Source organism: Phaseolus vulgaris, chromosome 11 (genome assembly GCF_051622355.1).
Source record: "Phaseolus vulgaris cultivar YP4 chromosome 11, ASM5162235v1, whole genome shotgun sequence".
NCBI lineage: Eukaryota > Viridiplantae > Streptophyta > Magnoliopsida > Fabales > Fabaceae > Phaseolus > Phaseolus vulgaris.
The window spans coordinates 31439437-31452900 of record NC_143508.1 but is presented as its reverse complement, the minus strand read 5'-3'; positions in this window follow the sequence as shown (position 1 = coordinate 31452900).

Below are 13464 nucleotides of genomic sequence, written 5' to 3'. Positions count from 1 at the left end.
GCACAGCCAAGGCTTCAACATCCTTCTAAGGGTTTGGATTCTTCAAAGCTTGAACACCACTTGGTTCAACAATCTCCCCCTATTTGATGAAGACAAATCCCTGATGCTTGTGTTGTACCTGATTGAATCTGAAGCAGTTCCTGCAAGATACAGTTTTGAACAAAGCATAGAACTTCTGATATTTGGTTAGCACAGATAAATAGTAATAAACTTCAGAGCTAAATATCAGAAAATATTACTCATGCAAACTGTTTTAACAACTAAAAAAATAGAAACTTAAACACAACATATATCTCCCCCTATTTGTCTTCACAAATAGACAAAGAGAAGAAATAAAACAAGATATTGTTTTGATTACATTAGAATTAAAGCAACAACAGCAGAAAGAAAGAAAATTTAAAAACCAGATATAAGCACCAAAAATAATCGATTGTTTCGATACACCAATCGGTTGTTTTTCCTTCATTCTTTATCATCAGCAAACTGAAGATCAAAGATTTGGTTTTGGACAGCTTCAATCTGTTCATCTAGAGTCATGAATCTTGCATCCATGTTGTCAAACCTGGTGTCAATCCTCTGGAAATTACTAACACATAGATCATGAAGGCTCCTTGATTTTCAGGGAAGCTATCAAGCCTATTCATCATTAATCTTTCAAAAGGAGACATGGTTTGCATCCTTTCTTCTTGATTTCCAGCAACAACACTTGGTCCAGCATCTTGATAATCTTCAGGTGGATCTTCATGTTGAACATCCATATCAGCAACACCACTAGATGAGGCACCAAGGTCAACATCCTTACTAATCCATTTTCCACCTACTTTGGTAAAACCCATCTTGCTGAGTGATCCATTGTTCAACTCTTGAGTTGACTTGACCAACTCAGAAGTTTCATCTTCAAGGTTCACTTCAAAATATAGTAGAAATTTAGATACTAAAACAGCATATGGATAGTGATAGTCACTTAACCTCATAGCCTTTTGCATGTGCTCTTTGATGATGTGAATCAAATTGATTTTGATCTTCTTCATGATGCAGAAAATATATACCAGATCTTCCTCAGTAAGAACAGAATGATTACTCCCCCTTGGAGTTCGAATCCAAGTCACAATGAGAGCAAGCAATCTTTCATCAAGCTTTAGACCTCCAACCGAGCATGTTCTTACTTGAGCATGTTGATTCTTCAAGCAACTCTTGTAGTATTGGATTTTGTTAAAATCCTCCACTACTCCAAGATTTCCTTTGTTGATTCTAAGGCCAGAGAACTTGAGACCAGCAACAGCAGTCCATACTTCATGAGTTATCTCCATTTCTACACCTTTCACATGAGAAACTAGATTGTTTCCCTCAAACTTTAGGTTTGTGTAGAACACCCTCACCAAATCTGGATATATATTTCCCTTCATCTCCAGGAACTTTCCGAGAGATTGATCCTTGAGCAGCCTTCTCACATTATCAAGCTTTTGACTTTTAAGCCAATCAAAGCATACAACCTTGGGGTTGTTTATCTTCTTGATACTTGTTTCATACCTATACTTCTCAATAAGATCATTGTCTCCAGAAAACTAGCCTTCTAGCCTTCCTCTAGACCTTACAACCCTGGTTTTGACTCTCTTTGAGGTGGGAGGAGTTGATTCCATGATGACAGAGAATAAAACAGAGAAGAGCTCTCTTCAAAGATTTTTGCAAGAGATGTTGCAATTGGTTGTTCTTGTGGAAGAGATCAGCTGCACAAGATTTTATATAAAAAAAATCAATTAGCATTCAATTTTATTTAGTGGGTACCTGATTTTCAGAGAGAGAGGAATTGACTCTGCTCTGCACAGAAAATGTCAGAAAAAGCTGAGAATCACATGGTCTTCACTTGTGATCTTTGACTAGTCATTAAGGCTCTTGAATTTCCAAGATTTTGGAATATTTTCCTTTATGACTGTTGTAACTTCTCTCTGAACATGATCAGCTTTCAACACAGATTCTTTGACCAAGATTCTCTCTTTGAATTAATCTGCAGCGGATAGAAATTCAAAATAGCAATTAAAACAATTTCTTCATAGTGTTGTCAGACCCAAAACAATCGGTTGTTTTTCTGCAGTAGTTAAAACTGTTTTTGAATTTTAACCATGAGCAGAAAGAGTTCAAAGCAGATGATACTAAGTGTATTAAAAAAAAAATTAACCAAGAGAGAGGGAGAACAAATAAAGGAAAGTCTTATCCTTATGTTAAATCTTCCATGAGCCATGTGCTTTATGATCAAGAAGCCTCTTTTCACTGTTGAGGTCTTTTGCATAACATTGATTCAGCTTCAATGACTGTCTTTTTCTTCAAGAACTTGATCAGATGACTCATTCCCTCCTTTTTCTTTAGTTTTCCTGCATAAAAAGATTTCAAGCAACAAGATTTGGTCCCCTTACATATTTGGGTCCTTTTGACTTTTCTTTGCAGTTAGAAACTTCACATCCCTTAGGAATCCACTTCATAAAACCTCTTGGAACTGAATATTTCCTTATTTTGCAGAACCTAACAGAGTGGCCTTTCTTCATGCAGTAAAAGCATGTAACAACTGGTTGTTTCGTCTTAACAATCGGTTGTTTTTCTGGCTTTCTTGAAAAACTTTTTGAAAACTTATCTTGTTTGTTTTGTGGATTAAAGCCTAAACCAGCCCTTCCAAAAACACAATTTTGAGATGCCAAGACATTCTCAAAGTTAGATTTTCCTTTCGAAAGCTCATCCACAATACTTACAAGATAGTGCACTTTCTTTTCAAGGTTTTCACAATTTTCACAAATAAGAGTATCACACTTGCAAGAAGAGTTTTTGAAATGTATTTCTAATTTTTCAAAATCACTTTTTGCTTTTTCCAGATCTTCTTCAAGTGATTTAACTCTCTATTCAAGCCAACTGTTAAGATCTTTCAATCGGTTGTTTGAAAGTACCAATCTATTAGCTTCATCATGTGTTTCTTGAAAAGCTTCAAGTAATTCACTGTAATTTTGTTCATTTAAGGAAGCACATGAACTTACATCACTTGAGCTGCAAGATTCATCATCATTTTCAGCAACCAAGCAGATGTTTGCTCTCTCATCTTCACTTGATGAAGAACTTGATGATGGTATCTCATTTTCATCCCAAGCTATGTAGGCCCTTTTTGTCTTGCCTTTCTTTTCCTTATAACTGGGCTTTTTCTCCTTGCTTTTGTTTGGACAATCTGCCTTTATATGACCTTGCTCACCACAACCAAAACAAGTATAGTTATTGGAATTAAAATCATTGGATTTCTTGTTTCCATACCTATCTTTGTTGTTGTCTTTGTTGCGGTTTCTCTTTAGGAATTTACTGAACTTTCTTGACAGCAAGCTAAGGTTTTCCTCTTCACTTTCATCACTGGAATCTTGTTTCCCTTTGTGCTTGGATGCTTTTAAGGCTATGCTCCTTGTGTGCTTATCTTCACTCTCTTGAACATTGAGTCTATTCATCTCTAACTCATGTTCCCTAAGCTTTCCAAACAAAGAAGCAACACTTAATGATGTTAGATCTTTAGATTCGGAAATAGCAGTTACCTTTGGTTGCCATGCTCTATCAAGACATTTCAAGATCTTGATGTTCAGCTCTTCTTCATCAAAGGTCTTGTCAAGGCTCATAAGGTGATTGATGATGTGCGTGAATCTTTTCTGCACCTCAGCAATTGTTTCTCCTTTAAGCATTCTAAACATCTCATACTCTTGGATTAGAGCATGCTTTCTAGCTCTTTTCACCTCATTTGTTCCTTCATGAGTGACTTCAAAGGTGTCCCACATTTCTTTTGATGATTTGCATTGCGAGACCCTGAAAAACTCATCAGAATTTAAAGCAGAGGTTATAATATTTTTGGCAATGCAATCGAATTTGGCCTTTTTGCTTTCTGCATCAGTCCATTGAGACCATGGTTTCTCAATGACAGATCCATCTTTTCCAAACTTTGGGACAAAAGGACCATTTTCAATTGCATCCCAAATTCCTTTGTCAAGAGATTCCATAAATATTTTCATTCTTACTTTCCAAAATTGGTAGTTCAAACCACAAAACAGAGGTGGTCTGTTAATTGAAGCACCTTCCCCAAAAGGTAGTCTATCAGCCATTAAAAAAGGTTTTTAGGATCAACTTGAATAACTTTCAAGAACCAAGCTCTTGATGCCAATTGTTAGAATGGATGGCTTTAAACTAGAGGGGGGGTGAATTGTTTAAAGAAGATTTTCGCAAACTTTTAAAAGAAGAATGAATTTATCTCAGGAAATAATTGATAAGAAATTCAGTTTACCAAAAACAGCAAACAAAACAGCAGAACCAGAAAAACAATCGGTTGTTTCACAGAAACAATCGGTTGTTTATACCAGCAAACAACAAACAAAACTGAAATTAAATAGTTAAGGATAGAGAGATTGCACACAGATGTTTATACTGGTTCACTCCAAACACAGAGCTACATCCAGTCTTCTCAGAAACCCTGAGGAAATCCACTAAGAAATCACAACTTGATCACTTACACAACAACCAAGAGAATGACCTTGAACACCTCAAGACACACACTCTTCTTGGCCAACACACCAACACCAAGATTACTGATCTTGATCCCCTCAAGAACACATAGCCAATCTCAGCAAACACAGAAACGAAACTTGTTTCAAAGAGTACAAGGATTAAACTTGTTACAGAAGATAATCTGAAATCAATACAAGCAGAATCCTATTCCACAACTTTGATCAATCACAAACTCCCAGCAATCTCAGCTCTTTGAAAAAATCAAAAACTCTTAGCAAAAACTTGTCAAAGATTGATTCTCAAATCTGTTTTTCTGAATTTATTCAAAGATGTAGTTTGTTATCAAATCTCAACAAACTCTTAAATTGCATTAAAAGATTGGTCAAAACATTTAATGACTGGAGCGTAATCAGTTAAATCATTTAAAGCTCAGTCAAAGATAAAACAGTTTTTCTGTTATGGTCCCAAAACAAACAATCGGTTGTTTCTTCGAATCAATCGGTTATTTTGGTTCTTAACAGTTCAACCATTTTAAAAATAGTTTTCAATCTTTTCCTCAAAACATCTAAGTATAAACAATCGGTTGTTTCGACAAAACAATCGGTTGTTTTAACTTAGTTTGAAAACATTTTACTTACACAAAGATTGAGATGCTTATGCTTTAGATTTGATCAAGGGGTGGATTACAATACTCAAACTACCCCAGAACTATACTAAATGATATGATTCCAATAGCAAGATATAGATGATTCTTTGACATTTTATGGAATCAACTTGAGTTGGAGAATGAATAGTGATATGATTCCAATAGCAAGATATAGATGATTCTTTGACATTTTATGGAATCAACTTGAGTTGGAGAATGAATAGGCACTTTTAATAGAATTGGATCAATGTTCTATGTTTCAAGAACTCACCAAAACTTGCACCAAACACCAAACTCACATGGAAGACCCATTTCTTGCCAATTGAACCGATTAAAAGGTGCACAAATGTAAATGAACCGAATAGAAAGCTTCAAAAACTGAATTGAACCGAACAAATCAATAAGAAATGAAGAAGAAACAAACGGAACCAGCCAAGGAGAAGATGAACCGAAGCATATTAAGAAACAAGCTCAAATACCGAATGAAAATGCTAGAAAAGGAACCTAAGACATGTTTTAGCTTCATACGAACATGGAGATGAAATGAAAAGATGAAGGAGAGAAGAACTTATGAGGATGGAGAGCTTGGTTAATGGTCACGCCACTTGAAGTGTGAAGGTTCCAAGATAAGTGAGCAAATGACGCCACTTGAGAGAACCAAGGCACTCAAGATAAGACAGGGTAGAGGAGAAGACAAAGTTCTCACACAATTCTCTCTCAATTTGAGTAGAGTTTCTCTATAGCCAAATTCCAATCTGAATTTTACAAGAGCCCACACCTCTATTTATAGTGTGAGGGTGCTGAAAAATAGGTGGGAAAATTCAAATGAAACTCATTTGAAATTCCCACAAAAAACAAGTCACATGGGAGGTGTGACCTTTTTCTACTATGACACCTCCTAAAAACTACACCTACACCTACTCTCCTAAGTCACATGGACAATGTGACTTTATTTTACATATTCATACTTCTTTATTTAATATCCACACCTCCTACAACTATACAAGAGTAATTCAAATGATGCTTCTTTTATTTAATGCTTGGCCTTGCCCCTCATGGGATGGACTTGGGCTTTTTAGGCTTTGTCCTTCTTGGGCTTGGCTTTGGGCTTGGGCTTCGGGCTTGGGCCTCATCTTTTGAGAAGACTAGAAGGAAGAACTTCAAATGTGTAGGTGAATGACCTTTTCCTTCATTAATAAAAGCCTCCTTTATTTGATTCTCATCAAATAGGCACTTTTAATAGAAATGGATCAATGTTCTATGTTTCAAGAACTCACCAAAACTTGCACCAAACACCAAACTCACATGGAAGACCCATTTCTTGCCAATTGAACCGATTAAATTGAACAAGAAAGCAAATGCACCGTTTAAAAAGCTTAAGAACTGAAATGCACCAAACAAATTAAGAAGAAATGAAGAAGAAACAATTGAATCCAGCAAAAGAGCATAAGAACCGAACACTACATGAATTTAAGCTCAAAACACCGAATAGAAAGAACCTAGACATGTTTTTGAATTTGAAAGAACTTGGAAATGAAATGAAAAGATGGAGAAGAGAGGAACTTATGAGAATGAAGAGCTTGGTTGATGGTCACGCCACTGGAAGTGTGAAGGCTCCAAGATAAGTTAGCAATGCCGCCACTTGAACCAAGGCACTCAAGATGAGACAAAGAAGAGGAGAAGACAAGTTCTCACACACTCAATCACCAATTTGGGAGAGTTTTGCTACTATAATTCTCAAATCTGATTTATGAAGGACCTATGCCCTCCTTTTATAGGAACAAGGGCTGGTCATTACATAGCTTATTCCCTAAGCTACCCAAAAAGCTCCTAAGCTCACGCCCCCTACTAAGCTCACTCCCAAGCTTCTAGAATTTCCTAAACTAAAGCCTAAAGATGCTTTTACAAAAGAGGTGTCTAATGTTTCCCTCTAAATACCTTTTAATACACAAGAAACTATAAAAAGAGAAAACAATCTTCCACTATTTCCTAATTCCTTAAATTTGCTTCTTGTAAGCCTATGAGGTGGGCTATTGACTCTTTGAGCGTCTTCTACTTGAGCCTCTACCTCCTCTTGTCCTTGATCTTCCACTATTGCCAGAACTTTCCTAGACATGTAGTTTTACACTACTACGCTCTATATCCAGTACAAGAATAATTTCTCTCATGTGATCGAGATCATGATAGTGATGATGATGAAGCGACATCTCAGTTTCTACCGGAACAATGATTGTAGACCGTGAACTAGTACACCAGGTAAGTTCCTAGGAAAGAGGTGGGTCACCAATGCACGCGCTTAAATACCAAGTCTTTCCTTGCGAGATTTTTCCTAAACATGTACTTTTACACTACTACGCTCTATGTTCCTATCGGTTGACTCGATTATCTTCGCGCGCCTACGACAATCACACGCCCAATTATCCCTACTTTTGTTCGTGCCTTCTTCGATCAAACACCTGAAATGATAGAGAAAAATGTCGCCTTAGAGGTCGTTTGCACTCCGACGCTCAAGTCAGTATAGGGCTAGGAAACACCAAAGGGAAGCTGTAAAAAGCTCCTCTGTAATTTGTGTGTGTGTCTTCGCGTAAAAGTTGCATATGAATCGCGTACCTTATTAGGTTTGATACTACCCCTTATATACTCTAGGGTTTCCACTGATTTCGCTAACCATAATTAGGTTTACTGAGGGTGTGCCTTAGCGCCACTATCACCCACTCTTAGGGAAATCTAGCACGTAAGACTCCCTTACTGGAGTGCAACCTCTGACGGGATGACCACCTGGGTACCAACTTGTGCACCTAATCTCTGAGGCCATTCGTCCTGAGAGTGCCCTAGCAGTTCACGTGCCATGCATGCATCTCACCCATGGAACGAGACCCTCACGGGTCGTATCTCTTCCAGTGGCTTTTTACTAGTGTTACGCCTGAACGCGTCATCCACACCACACGCATGGGCCCCTTGTGAACTAGGTTTCTCCCTAACTGATAACTGGTGTGTGGTCTGGGATCCACCTCTCGTGGCCCAACTCTTTTGTTCGAGTCACCGATGTCTGATGTCTCATCGCCCTCACTATATTGCCGAGGACACATTAGTACATCCTGGTGATCGATGCCTGACCACTCTTCGGCACCTTGGCTTATGTGTCTTGCAAGACACTAGCCCACGCCGCTCGTGGGACCCAGCTTACGTGGCCCCATCATTACTAGTGGTCAACGACGCTTGGTCAGTACATAAGTCCCCCAGTCTTGAGCTGTAACTTGTCCAGCGAAGAGACTAAGTCCTCGCCCTGGCGACCCACGTGGCTCTGTGTGATAGGACGTGAACAGTGTACCGAAGTGACACTTCTCTGTGCCCGTTTTAACCTGCGCACACGTATCTTGATCCAACGGCCAGGACATAACGCCGCTTGCGCTTCTTAGTTTACGTTAAGTATTCGAAAACGCGCGCTCCCAATCACTGTTCCCTTATCAGAAACCTCTTGCACGCTTCATCTTCTTCTTCTCCAAGCACTCTCACTTCCCTTCGCGAAAAACCAAAACTTTCAACTCTCGTCGATCAAAGGTATGATTTTTATCCATTGATCGCCTTTGTTCTTTGATTTTGCTGCTTGATAACTGCCTGGGCCTGTTTAAATTCCTCGTATTTTAGGCTTTCTCTGTTTTTTCTTCGTTCCTCTATTTTTCTGGGTTTTCTTCGAGTGTGGGGTTTTTCTGGTTTTTGCTGGGTTACGCCATCACCCTCTTCTAAACCTTTGTTTTCTCCTTTCTTTTTCTTACTTTTTAGCTTTCTTCGAGATGGCTCAAACGAAAACAACCTCCAACCCTCCTTCCAAAGTAGATTACAGAGCCCTCTACCCCTGGGCCCCTGAGGACCTTCTCGCTGAGACCTCCGCTCTCACCTCCAGTAAGGATGTGATGAAACATAAGGAGGATGAGGCCGCTCATTTGCTTCATGTGTTTGGGCGAGAGTGTGATGCGTACGTGTTCGTCCTACCCTGCGCTGTGGGTGAACCCGTGTGCGCTCATGAACGCGCAAACGACGGGGAACCCTTCTTCTTTCTTTACGCTACCATCTTCAAACGAATCAAACTTCGTTTTCCACTCACGGGGTTCGAGTGGGCTCTACTGGCGGAGATCAACGTGGCCCCTACACAGCTGCATCCCAACAGTTGGGCCTTCGTGAGGGCATTTGGTATCCTCTTCAACCACATCGGGCACACCCCCTCTGTGGACGTCTTCCTTTATTTCTTCGAGGCCAAGAGTCCAGGGAAAAAGCTTTGGGTAAGTTTCAACAGGGTGGCAGAGAGAGTTCTTCTCACCCTGTTTCAACAATCGTACAAGGGCTTCAAAGGGAAGTTCTTCAAGGTGTGTTGCACCGACTACGACCGCACCCTTCTGGATGGCTTCCTACTCTATTGGGTGAAGAAGCTAGAGTTCAAGAAGCCGAGGACTCTTGAGGAGCCGACTCCTCATGATCGCGAGCTCGGCCAAGTCCTCGCAAGCCTAGGGGTGGTGTTTAACACTGCCCAACTGATCAAGTATGAGTTCAGCCCCTCTGATCTCAAGGGCTATATTAGTACTTGTCCATACACCTTTCTCACCCCACCTTGCGTGTCTTTGGTTAGCTTGCACATCTTAAGTTTCATTTTTTCTTGTTACCATGCGTATTAGCATACTGCTATACTTGCATACTATGCCCCTTCATGCTTATATGTTTATTCTTGCATTCTGAACTTGCATACTTTGACCTTGATGCAGGTATGGTGCTGAACGAGGAGAAGCGGGCGAGGCTTGCTGACGCTCTTGCTCGTCGCCAAGGGGCGCCTGGGGCCGCAAGTGCCTCTGCTCCTCCCGCCCCCAACTCTGCCGCCATCGCGCCTTCCCCCGCTCCTTCTGTTCCCATTGCCGCAGTACCCCTTGCCACCGTTCAGGCGTCACCCGCTCAAACTCCCCTTGAGAAAGGCAAAAGGGTGGTGGAGATCGAGTCTGACGAGGACTCCAAAGAAGGGCCTGTCTTCAAGAGGCGTAGGGCAATGGTGGTCGCGACCTCTCACTCTACAACTGCGGGCCGCCCTGCATCTTTCAGGGAGCACCCACCAAGTGCTTCCTCACCTCGTGGCCCACTCGCTCTTGAAGGTGGTGGTGAGAGCGCCCCTGGGCATGGGCACACTCCACCTGCACCTGAGCTTCCTGCTATCGTTCAGCATACCCTCCAAGGTTTCCAACCAGGGGCAGCGGTGGGGGTGACCGAGGATGTGGCCAGGGAACACTTGGGACTTGGCTTCGGTGAACTCCTGGCCCAGGCAAACGCCCAGATCAATAAGGCAGAGGCGTTGAAGCAGCAACTGGCCTTGGTGGAGGCAAAGGCCCAAGAAGACTTAGCTCTGGCGGAGGAGAAAAAGAAGGAAGAACTGGCTTAACTGATCCAAGTCTTCACCAATTGCGAAACCGCGTTGGAGCAGGAACTAAGCAGCCTCCGCCAATCTGAAAGGGAGACCAAGAAAAAGCTCTTTGACAAAGGTCAGGAGTATACTGATCTTGAGTCAAGGGTCTTGACTTTGCGCACCAGGGTGGTGGAGTTGGAAGGGGAAGCAGCGACAACCAAGACCAAGATGGTGAAGCTTGAAGAAAGGGCCACCAATCAGCAAGTGCAGCTTGGTCGCGCGGAGGCTGAGCTCACTCAACAGGCTGAAAGCTTCAAGAAGGCCGAGGCGGACCTGATTGAGGACGCTGCCGACGCGTATGTTGCAGGGTTCGAGGACGCCCTTGCTCAGGTTGCCTGTGCGCACCCTGAGAAGGACGTCTCACCCTTCGTGACATCGAATCTTGTGGTGGATGGGCAGATCGTGCTTAGGGAACCACCATCATAAGTTGTATTTGGTTTCCCAACGGACAATTATTCTTTTAATGCATTATTCGCTTATAACTTATTTGTTTAGATGCCTCAAACTCTTAACTTCTTTAATTTCCTTGGTCTTGCTCTGTCTGAATGTTGCTCTTCTATTCCGCTTAACTTGTGTTCTTCGTCTTGACTATTAACTATTGTACCTCGCGCTGAAGCTCCTAACAACGCCTTTGACAAACATTTGAACTTTAGGTAGCACGGTTGTTTATCTCATCTTACCGCATATTCCACTAGGTAGTGGGGGTATGTATACTAACCTGTATTGACATCGCCCTTGCTTAGAATCAAGAGAGGATTTAACTGTAAACTGCGTTGTTCAACCTTGGCGTTCTCACTCGAGGGGGGGTGTTCTCTGTGAACCTGCCCTTCCCACTCCCGAGACTTCTAACCCAAGGGAAAGCCTGTGACTGACCTCTTAAAAGAGGATTTCTCTGGCGAACCATTTCTCTCAACCTTAGCGTTCTCACTCGAGGGGGAGGCGTTCTCTGCGAACCTGCCTTTTCCACACCCGAGACCTCTAACGCAAGGGAAACGGCTCGTATCTAGCCTCATCTTCACTCAAAGGCGAGGGAGGACTTAGATGGTGAACCATACTTGTTCATTCTTGGTGTTCTCACTCGAAGGGGGGAGGTGTTCTTTGCGAACCTGCCCTTCCCGCTCCCGAGACTTCTAACCCAAGCGAACGGTTCATAACTGACCCTACCTTCGCTCAAAGGCGAAGGAGGATTTAACTGGTGAACTATTTCGACCTTAGCATTCTCACTCGAGGGGGGAGGTGTTCTCTACGAACCTACCTTTCTCACCCTCGAGACCTCTAACACAAGGGAACGGTTCATATCTGGCGTCATCTTCGCTCAAAGGCGAAGGAGGAATTCACTAGTGAACTATTTTGACCTTAGCGTTCTCACTCGAGGGGGGAGGTGTTCTCTACGAACCTACCTTTCTCACCCTCGAGACCTCTAACACAACGGAACGGTTCGTATCTGGCCTCATCTTCGCTCAAAAGCGAAGGAGGACTTCACTAGTGAACTATTTCGACCTTAGCGTTCTCACTCGAGGGGGGAGGTGTTCTCTACGAACCTACCTTTCTCACCCTCGAGACCTCTAACGCAAGGGAACAGTTCGTATCTGCATTGTACAAAAATTCGAGAATATACTTCAATCAAAATTTATTGGGTGACCTCATTAAAACACCCTTATAAGGGAAAAAGAGCGTCCCCTAAGAACTATGTACAATGCTACTGTTTAAATGAAATAAAACTTGAGGTTGGTCGCATTCCATGTACGCGAAATCGCGCCTTTCTATAACGTCTCAAGCTTGTATGCTCCATTCCCAATGGCCTCTGTCACTCTGAAAGGACCAGTCCACTTGGGGGATATCTTGTTCTCTAGCTGATATGGGTGGGCCTTCCGCATCACTAGGTCGGCGACCTGGAACTGGCGAGGCTTCAATTTCGAGTCGTGCTTGTACTCCACCCTTATCTTCAATGCTTCAACTTTAATTCTTGCTTCCTCCCTGACTTCATCCAGTACGTCCAGGATCACCTTTCTCTCTTCGTTGGACTCTTCAGTCACGATGTTCTGGAAACGTGGCGAGCTCTCCAGGATCTCCACTAGAATCATCGCGTCCGACCCATACACCAAGCTGAAGGGTGTCTCTCTGGTGGTGGATTGGGGAGTGGTGTGTTAAGCCCACACTATTCTAGGAACCTCCTCTGCCCAGGTTCCTTTGGCCTTCTCAAGCCTTCTCTTCAAACCTCTGAGGAGGACTCTGTTGGCAGACTCGACCTGCCCATTCGTCTGGGGGTGCTCGACTGATGCGAACACCTGCTTTATTCCAACCTCTGAGCATAGCTTACCTAGTTGTTGGCTTGCAAACTGCATGCCATTATCAAACACCAAGCGCTTTGGTACCCCAAAGCGGCACACTATGCTCTTCCATACGAAGTGCGTGATCTTGTGGGCCGTGATCTGGGCCACGGGCTCAGCCTCGATCCACTACGTGAAGTACTTTATGGCGACCAGGAGGTATTTCATTTGTCTTATCGCTAAAGGAAAGGGTCCCAGGGTATCGATTCCCCATGTATGGAAAGACCAAGGTCTGTAAATCGACCTGAGCTCCTCTGGCGACACCTTGTGTCAGTCAGTGTGTTGCTGACACTGCTTGCACTGCTGTGCGTACCTCGTGCAATCTTCCCTTACTGTTGGCCAATAGTATCCCGCACGAATGGCTTTTGATGCTAGAGATCGTCCACCGTTGTGACTCCCACTTATTTCTTCGTGGAGCTCTGCCATTATCCGCACGCATTGGTCTCCGCTTACACATACCAAGATTGGATGGGTGAACCCATGTCTGAACAGCTCTCCATCAATGAGAGTGTACTTGGAAAAAAATTTCT